The sequence below is a fragment of the Trachemys scripta genome, chromosome 3 (assembly GCF_013100865.1).
Source record: "Trachemys scripta elegans isolate TJP31775 chromosome 3, CAS_Tse_1.0, whole genome shotgun sequence".
NCBI lineage: Eukaryota > Metazoa > Chordata > Testudines > Emydidae > Trachemys > Trachemys scripta.
The window spans coordinates 20,125,371-20,135,353 of record NC_048300.1 but is presented as its reverse complement, the minus strand read 5'-3'; the positions used below and the strand labels follow the sequence as shown (position 1 = coordinate 20,135,353).

General features: G+C 39.7%; 1 long non-coding RNA gene across 1 annotated transcript in view; it reads right to left on the bottom strand.

Annotated features, from left to right (window-relative positions):
- The window catches only part of LOC117875605, a 16,520-nt gene extending 6,922 nt beyond the window's left edge, over positions 1-9,598 (bottom strand). The window contains exons 1-2 of the long non-coding RNA XR_004645302.1: positions 9,421-9,598; positions 958-1,019 (exon numbers count right to left, since the gene is read on the bottom strand). This is a non-coding gene — a long non-coding RNA (uncharacterized LOC117875605). The remainder of the gene's footprint in view (positions 1-957; positions 1,020-9,420) is intronic.
- Positions 9,599-9,983: the final 385 nt, after the last annotated feature.

Below are 9,983 nucleotides of genomic sequence, written 5' to 3'. Positions count from 1 at the left end.
ACCACACAGAAAAAACAAACAAACAAAGAACAGCCAAAAGAAAGCCATCCACCCCCCCCCCCCCGATTTGAAAGTATCTTGTCCCCTTATTGGTCCTTTTGGTCAGGTGCCAGCTAGGTTCTCTGAGCTTCTTAACCCTTTACAGGTAAAAGGATTTTGTGCCTCTGGCCAGGAGGGATTTTATAGTACTGTATACAGAAAGGTTGTTACCCTTCCCTTTATATTTATGACAGGATGCCTGAAAAAAACAGTATGATTTTTTATGTAAATAACATCCTGATTTGTATTTAGACCAAAAATATTTTTTTGAAAGTATTGAATAGGGTGTTACAAAAGATTCAGAAAACTGTGTTTAAAGCAGTGGTGGGCAACCTGCGGCCCACATATGGCCCATCAGGGTAATCTGATTGCGGGCTGTGAGACATTTTGCTAACATTGACCATCTGCAGGCATGGTCCCCCACAGCTCCCAATGGACGCAGTTCAGGTTTACTCCCTGTGAAAAAGGAGGTTTTGGCAGTAGTTTGGGTTTTGCATCATCGGGAATATCTGGTGGAATTGTCCCTTTTTATTGAAAACTGCCCACTCCCCAGTGAAATACGTGCTTACTGGCAAAGTTAATAATGGTCATGTCTTCAGCCACAGCAAGCCCTCAGCAAATTAGGGCTGATGAATTTGCTGAGCCCCAAGTGGGTGCTCAAAGCACAATTAAGAGTTTAAAAGCCCCTCCCAAAGGAAAAGGGTGGAGGGGACAAAGGGACTTAGGCCCAAATGGATCTAAGTACAGACTAGTAAGTTAGTTAAATGTTTAAGTTATGTTTAAATGTATACTTCCCTCTATATGGGGAGGGCAGAAGTTTTGTTTTGGTTTGCGTTTTAAATTATTAATTATGTGACTGCTGGAAGACCTTGGAAATGATGCATTCCTGTGTGCTGTTTTGGCTGGCATTTGACTCACCGGCCTCCTCCTCTGATGGTCTGAATTTGGAATTTGGTGTGCCCACAGCATGGGAAAACTTCCTGTGGATGACAGGAAGGCAAAGTAAATGACACAGTAACAAATAATGTAGATCTTGGTGACTAGAAAGGTCTCCAGCAATGCTGCCAATACCTCTTGGAAGTGGTCAAATGTCAATGGGACAGAAGTGACCCCACAACTCACCTCCAGAAGCCACAACAAAGCATCTACTTTGGTGGAAAGAAAAAGCAACAGCAATATGGAACTTTGGGACTGCAGACTGACGACAATTTTAGTTTAAATTTTAGTTCTTTTTCCACCTGTAAACCCCTTTGAGTTCATTTATGAATGGACATTCCCAAGTGGACAGCACCGGAAAAAAGACAATTTATGTTAGGCTGAAACACTCCCTTTTATTCCCAAACATTGGGCAGGAAAGTTTTGGGGAGGCAAAACCACAAATAAAAATACCATAAGGGGAATAATAGGCTCTTTTGCCTTCCATTTAAAAGGCCCGAGGTTCTCAAAAAAATTATACAAAAAATAAAAAATAAATAAATGGTGCTTTAATAAAATAGTAAAAAAATATAAATTTAAAACCACCTGTAATTAATTTAATTAAAGCATATATATTTCAAACCAATGTAAATAAGCATATAAAAATAAAAAGTAAATTAACAGTCACTATGTAAATGTACAGTAAAAACAACAAAATAATATCAATAAAAATAATTACAAGTAAAATAAATGCACTGGGTCAACACCTAAAAAATTTAGCAATGCCCCTAAGGGTATTTTTAAATCAGCTAGGCTGCATACAGGATGGGGTGGCACAAGTTTTACAAAAATAAAATCAATCCCCAAAAAAGAACCATTTCTACCTCTTGCAGGCTGTTGGTGCCTTCCAGGGTAATGTTTCCTTAGCTCTGGCATGCACGCAAATGTAAATTATTAATATAGTAAAAAACATAATTTAAAATAATATAAGCAAAATACTTCCATTAAAAATTTAAAGCCTACTTAAACATTTTTAAAATTAAATATAAAAATCAGAAATACTTTGCAGCCACAAAATATATATTTAAAAATAACAAAAAAGCCTGTATTTATTACAATAAATTTAATTATTATAAAAATGTTATTTAAGCATTCCTATTTAAAATTATTTGTAAGTTGCTAGGCAAGAGGCGCGCAAAGTCATAATTACCATCCACCATGCTTCTGATTAAATTAAATAAGTAATTAAAAGGGTTAGCAAAAATTCAGAACAAAATTAATAAAAGACATTATTAAAATGGTCCCCCACAGCATTGGGGATTTAATTTGGCCTTACATTTAATTGTGGTAATTCTAATGTTTCAGATGGCATTGGTTGTTGTTTTTCTTGTACTGATATGCTGAATTCAGAGGAAGAGTGACTGGTTGCAAAGTCAGCTGTTTTATAGACCATGGGTACTCCCCAAAATAAGTGCAGAAAGTTTGGTCTTTAACAAGGCAAAGTCAGGGGTGAAACCAGAAAGTGCCAGCAAGAAGATTTTTGCTCGGTCTCGGTCGAAAGCCTTGAGCCTAATGCTAAACCTTCAAAGTAACTCACTAAACTCATTATATACAGTATATATAAAGGCCTTAATATTAAAGATATATGGCCTTTAAGGAGGGGAATGTTGCCCTGGATTTAAGGGGTGTGTATACCCCAGAATGTGATCAAGTTAATTGCAACCATATTATGTGCATTCATCCACCCTAAATTAATAAAATAGAACACCATACAGTTAAAGTTTAATTTGGAGACAGGCTTTTAGAAGCAAGGTCATATCTAGCTGGCAGTTTCTGCTAATCAGAACGGGAGAAGGGGACAAACAAGTAAACAATTAAGACTAAAAACCTTGGTGGTTAAAAAAACCTTAAATCTAAACACCTCTAATAATAAAAGTTTATTAAAAGTTAAAAAAGTAATAATATAGTAGGGGGTCATTATAACCTATGTATTTTATAAAAGTTAGTTATAAAAAAATTAGCTAATAAAGTGTGTTTTAAAGCAGTCTTCTAAAGCCAACTTAAAAAATGATTTCCTAACAATCTTTCTCACTGGTGGGTAAGCAGCTGGCCACTGCAAACTTGTTGTTAAGTACTCAATACCCTTCCTAATATTAGGTAAATATCTAAAATATTCTAATCTTATTGCTTATGTCTGCGTGTGCTTAAATCTAATAAACTGCAGTTTTAAATAAAGAACGCTTACTTGCATAAATCTTATCAAATGAAATTGCTGTGTTCCTACTAATTTATTCATAACACTACCTAAAATAAAATAGTTAAGTTGCCCCGGTTAGGGGTTCTAAAAACCCCAGGTAACAGTAACTGCAGCTGGGTATGACCCTACCTGTATGTGTGCTGGAGCCTGGGAGAAGGCTTGGCAGGCTGGTCACAGCAGTACAGTGTAAAAGTGAGCCCAGGCTGGTGGGTCAGGGGGGCTCAGTGGACCCCAGTTCCAGGTGGCACCTCTCAGGGAATCTGTCACAGATACTAAATGGGGAGGTGTTGTAAACAGGAGGATGGAGCAACAACACAAAATAATCTGGAACTAAAATCTAGCAGAATGTGGGAAAATACAAACTAATGCACCCTGAGAAAAAATAATCTGAATTACACTCAAATGTGTGTAGGAGGGAGAAACTTGGAAAGCAGTTACGCTGAACAAGACCCAGGGGAGAAAGTGGACAGCAAATTAGACACAAATTTTCTGTGTAATGTGGCTGGAAGAAGGCCAACATGAAATTGGGCTGCATATATAGAGACATCACATGTCAGAGCAGGGAAGGCAGGACTTCTCAGTACAACTCTGGTGAGACCACACCTGGAATATTACATTTAGTTCTGAGTACCTTATTATCAGAAAGATGAAAAGAGAGTGGCATCAATTCAGAGAAGAGTAACAATGATTGCTTTATGAGGAAAAAACTAAAGTAATTAAATATGCACATCTTGGCTAAGTGATGAGTAAGTGGGGACATAACCATCTATAAATACCTTCAGGGTATAAACAGTAAACACCAATGATAGAGAGACATTATTTAGCATGGAGCAGAGGACATAACTAAAATAATTAGATGAAACTGAGAAAGGGATGGGTTTTAACTATCAGGAAAATGTTGGGACTTACAGAATCGTGGAATAGTCTTTCATGGAAAGTACTAGAAGCATCAATCATTAAGAGATGTAAAGGTATACTTGGACAAAACACTAGACAATATATTGCAGAGAACAATCCTGCACTGGCAGGGAATGGAGCAGATGCCCTTAAATCTTTTTAATCTCAACTCTCAGTGACTGTCAGATGCTTCCATGATGGTGGAATTACATTTGTAGCCAAATCTTGCTAACCTTTATTCATATGAGTAGGACAGCAAGATGTGTTTCTGTTGAAAAATACGTAACTTTTTTCTCTGATTTGATTGTGGTCCGCACAAGGTTTATTTCAAGTCTTTGTATTCTTATGTCAAAGGTGTTGGTGTTGTACCTCTATAAATTAACATATGTATTATACGTTATCGCCATCAAATTTCAATAATAATAAAAATGTTTTATGTAAAGTAAAACTAATGTTTCATCTTTTTGGATAAAGTTCATTTAAAATATATACAATTTTAAGTTGGGTATGTGTGAATTTAGTCCCAGATCCTCAAAGAAATTTAGGTGTTTAATTCCCATCGAAATGTTTTAGTCCCTGTGAAAGATGCCAGACTGAGCCCTGGAGTCTGAATTCCTCTGTTTATTCACAGAATGTATACCATATTGGCAGTGGCAGGGCAAGCTTCCCCATACTGCCCTGCCAACATGCCTCACTTCTGGCCCACTGGGATCATCAATGCAGTTAATTTCCATATCCGTTCAGTACTTGGCCTCTCTGAGACGGCCATCGAGGGCAGGTCCGGCTCCAGGGTTTTGGCCGCCCCAAGCAGCCAAAACAAAAAAACAAAGCCGCGATCGCGATCTGCTGCGGCAATTCGGCGGGAGGTCCTTCACTCCCAGGCGGAGTGAGGGACCGTCCGCTGAATTGCCGCCGAATACCTGGACCTGCCGCCCCTCTCCGGAGCGGCTGTCCCAAGCACCTGCTTGAGAAGCTGGTGCCTGGAGCCGGCCCTGATGGAGGGTCCTAAGTCCCCCCCCCCCCCCCCCAGGGACCTAGAATCCACACTTCAGCGTGAGTCTGAATTTTATACTGCAATTAAACACCCCCGTAGTCCAAGCATCATAAGTCTGAGTCAGCTGGCATTGGCCAGCCACAGATTTTTTAATTGCAGTTTAGACATACTCAGAGTGCAAATGAGTACAATCTGCGTTGATGTTTTGTGATATCAATCTGCTGAGAACGGAGACCAAACTTGTTCAGATTCATTCCAAGCAATCATCTGACTGAAAGTTATTACAATCACTTCAAATAGAGGCAACATTAGTCGCTATGATGGCATAGAGCATCTCCTACTGCCTGTCCCCTCTGCTATCCGGCCCTTTGGCCAAAACAAACACTGTCTCATGTAAACAATAACTATGGTATTTATTGTATTCAAGTCACAATTTAAAAATATTGATGTGATTTTTTTTGTGATAATTTGACATGGAGAGAGACTTATGACAAAGGTGAACTGCTGCTTATGTATATTAATTAAACAAATTGGTTTAATTCTGGTAAGGGAAAAACACTAGTTTTACACTTCTGCATTTATTAAATACGTATAAAATTGCTTGAGAGGTACATAGATTTCTTTCAGTTTATACAATGAAGGTTTTAGATTTCTTCAGGGGTGAGTTGATATATTGTGATGCCTTGATTTTTGTATACAGTTAAATAACTGAAGAGATTCTCTCTTGCATTAAGCTGTCGGTCCATCTAGTCCAGGGGTGGGCAAACTATGGCCCACGAGCCAGTTTAAGCTGGACAGCGAGCTCCTGCTGCGGGGTCCAGGCCTTGCCCTGCTCCAGCACTCTAGCCGGGGTGCAGGGTCGGCGGCTGTTCCATGCAGCTCCCGGAAGCTGCGGCATGGCTCCGCTCCGGCTCCTACGTGCTCCAACGGCCCCCTCCAGCGCTCCAATGGAAGCTGCAGGGGCGATGCCTGTGGATGGGGCAGCGTGTAGAGCTGCCTGGCCATGCCTCTGCATAGGAGCTGGAGAAGGGACATGCCACTGCTTCCGGGAGCCGCTTGAGGCAAGTGCTGCTCAGATCCTGCACCCCTGAGCCTCTCCCTATGCCCCAACCCACTGCCCCAGCCCTGGTTCCCCTTCCTGCTCTCCAAACCCCTTGATCCCAGCCAGGAGCACCCTCCTGCATCCAAAACCTCTCATCCCCAGCCCCACCCCAGAGCCTGCACCCCCCAGCGGGAACCTGCACCACTTTCTGCACCCCTGCCCCAGCCCTGATCCCCTTCCTGCCCTCTGAACCCTTCGGTCCCAGCCCAGAGCACCCTCCTACACCCCAAACTCCTCATCCCCAGCCCAATCCAGAACCCGTACCCCCAACCAGAGCCCTCACCCCCTCCCACATCCCAACCCCAATTTTGTGAGCATTCATGGCCCACCATACAATTTCTATTCCCAGATGTGGCCCTCATGCCAAAAAGTTTGCCCACCTCGATCTAGTCTGATATCATGCCTTTCATCATGACCTATACAGTGCCTCCAAGACAGACATACAAACAATGTAACTAAGACCCGGTCTACACTAGAAAATTAGTTTGGTTTAACTAGGTGTCCGGGGTGTGAAAAATCCACACCCCAGGTGGTGTTGTTAAGGTGACTTAATCCCCATGTAGACAGCTCTAGGTCAACAGAAGAATTCTTCCATTGACCTAGCTTCTGCCTCTTAGGGTGATGGATTACTTACACTGATGGGAGAACCCTTCCCATCGGTTTAGGTAGTATCTACTCTGAAGCACTACAGCAAGCCTGCTGCAATGGTGTTGCTGTAGCTTTTTAATGTAGACAAGCACTAATTTGTGTAGAATCTTATATTTTGTGGGACTCTTTTCTCAGCCCAAGAGGGTGATCAACTAACTCCCTTTATTATGTAGTTAGAATCTTGCCATCACCTTTCCCAGCTGCAAATAGCTAATCATGAAATTTTCTAGTCTTCTCAAAACCCAAACACATTATTAGTCATGGTGACTTCCTGTGGCACAATTTAGAAAGGAGCATCTGATTGCTTTTTTGCTATACTCTCAATACACTTACACACCTTCCTTCAAGTCTCTTCTTCACATCCTCAGGCTAATCCCAGTTTTCTCTCAAGTTTCTTTTCATAAATAAACATCACACTGTCCTAATCCATCTTCAACACCCTTTTCTGACCTTTTTGAGGTGAGGTGACAAGTTGAATTTCGTAAACCAAAGAGCTGCATTCTTTGCATGCCTTAAACTCCTGTGGACTACAATGGGATTTTTGGATACACAAGGAATGAGAATTAGGCCCCAGGCAAGGACATAGCTATAGAGTATCATTTTTCAATCTTTTCTCTTAACACTTCCAATTATTCTATATTATTTTTTTCACTTCAGCTGTACATAGACCAGATATCCTCATTGGACAACCGTCTGACATTCTTGAGACTTTTTCCTTAAATATCCTATGATTAGGGAGTCAATCAGCATATGAGAAATTTAGAGATGTAATGGTATCAATTCTTACATTTATTCAAGTTACATTAATCTACCTTCATGACAGGAGTAGTGGAGCACTTCCATTTTGTTTAGACCCATCTGGAGTTTTTCATAATCATGGGTTTTTGCTTGTCTGAATTTTGTCCCTGATAAATTTCACTCATTCACGGTCACCTTTCCTCTCCAAATTGTGGTTTAAAAGGTTATTCGCCATTGTGGCTCATCATCATTCCTATTAACCACAGAGGGCTTATTTAAGGCAAAATATATGTGGTGTGATCTGCAAAGTTGCTCCATAATAGGCAATGTACTAGTCCAGATACTGAATGAAGTCAGTGGGTTGTGTATTAATAATGCTATAACAGAAGTAGCCACACATAGCTGTTGTGAGGGAGGCAGCTATACCTACAAAGGTGATGTCATTGACAATTTAAATGTCAAAATTTCTAACTATCTGCGAATCAAAACATGTAAGAAAGGAAAGGAAGAATCATGTCTGCATTTCCCCAAGTGTGGGGTGCATGAAGGACCAGCAGGTGAGAAGGAAAAGATGTAGGCCTTTAATAAGAAATAGCAGGACTCCAGGGTGGGAAGGGCTCAATTGGATTAATTTCCCTAAAGGAAGCTCGGGACTAACATTTTAAAAACACTGGTCTCAGGGATTGCCTGCCCAGAGTAATTGGGAATTTATGTTGTATTCTCATTTAAACCACGGCTGCACCAACGATGTTCCAGGAAATTGGTCCAGATCAGAGTTAAAACCTAATTTAACACAGTTTGTGTCAGTGTTGTGTGGATGCAAACCCTGTTGTATGGTTTTTGCCATCAGGGATCTATGGCAGCATGATTTCCCTGACCAATGTGATTGTGGATTTAGTCTGAGAATTGTGTTATAAAGTAAAAACGACACTATTGGCATTTACTACCATATCTACAAGAAAAAGGTATAGCATGATTTGGCTAGCACAATTCTCTGCTAGATGGCTCCTAACAACAAGTACCTTTAAACATGATCAAACCTTGCATGTTTCAGATTATAGTGGGGTTTCTAAGCACTCTTGGATTTCTAAGCACTCTTTTAGAAGTTTCAAGAAGTTTATAAGAAGTTTTAAAATTACATGTCAGTGTAAGAGCCACAAGACTGATTCTCATACTTGGTACATGGAATAAAATTACTCTTTTCCTTTCCTTAGACTCAAAGTAAATTTCTTTGTATTTAAAATTATTGGGTTAAGAGTTACAAGAAGTAGGGAGGTGGAAAATTATTTCTAATCAACCAACCTAGCCTTCCAGCTTTCTGAGTTTTAGTATCTTTACGGCAAAGAAGAGTGAAGAATTTGGACATTAACTTTAGGCCAGCAATATATGTGAAGGAAAAAGTACTTGACAGTTTGATACAAACCTATTGTGTAATTAAAATATAAATTATTAGACATCTCTTCCATGAGAAACTCGTACTCATATTAATTTTGTTTCTCTTATGGAAAACATCATTGGTCTATAACATACTGAAAATATAACTTTAATATTTTTAGCACTTAAATTCCTGAAGTTATACTGCAGGGTATCCAACAAAAATACATGTTGTATTCAGCAGGTCGTCCAAGTATAATCAATACCCCATTAGAAGGAATCTGGCACTTTGACAGTTACCACTAACTAATTTTATCTGCTTTTTAACTGTAAAGTGTAGTACAAAGAAATGATACAGATGGTTGAATTAACATCTACCAGCACTGTATCATAAATACAGTTTCAAAAACAAATACATCCACTAGCAGCCAAACATAAAACAAGCTTGTTACTAACCTGGAAATATACTCGGTCTTGCAACTCTGTCTGTCTATTCTCTGTGGTTTGGGGAGTAGAAGAGAGTAGGAGCCTCCAGTAAATTAAATAAAGACATTCTTTAGCATCCCAGCCATGAATGCAGTGAAATTCCTTTACAGCTATGCAATATACTTAAAAGAGCTTCAGCTGTGTAGTGTTCTGCATGTAGTAGTAAATAGCCAGTGGGAAGGGGCTAAACAAAAGTATTTAAGATTCAAAATGTTTTATCTATAAACAACCCAGAGAAAATATAAAACTGACATTTGTCTCTTTATCAGGTAATATGGTGATGTAATGACTAAAAAGATGTTCTCCTTATGATAGCATTAATTTTGTCAATCAGTCACTTTGTTTATTGTTAGGGGGAATGACTTATGGTAAGGCCAAATTCAGTTTGCCTTTCATAAGCTGTCCCATTGCCGCCTTGTGCATTCACAGAATCATAAAATATTAGGGTTTGAAAAGCCCTCAGGAGGTCATCTAGTCCAACCCCCTGCTCAAAGCAGGACCAACACCAACTAAATCATCCCAGCCACAGCTTT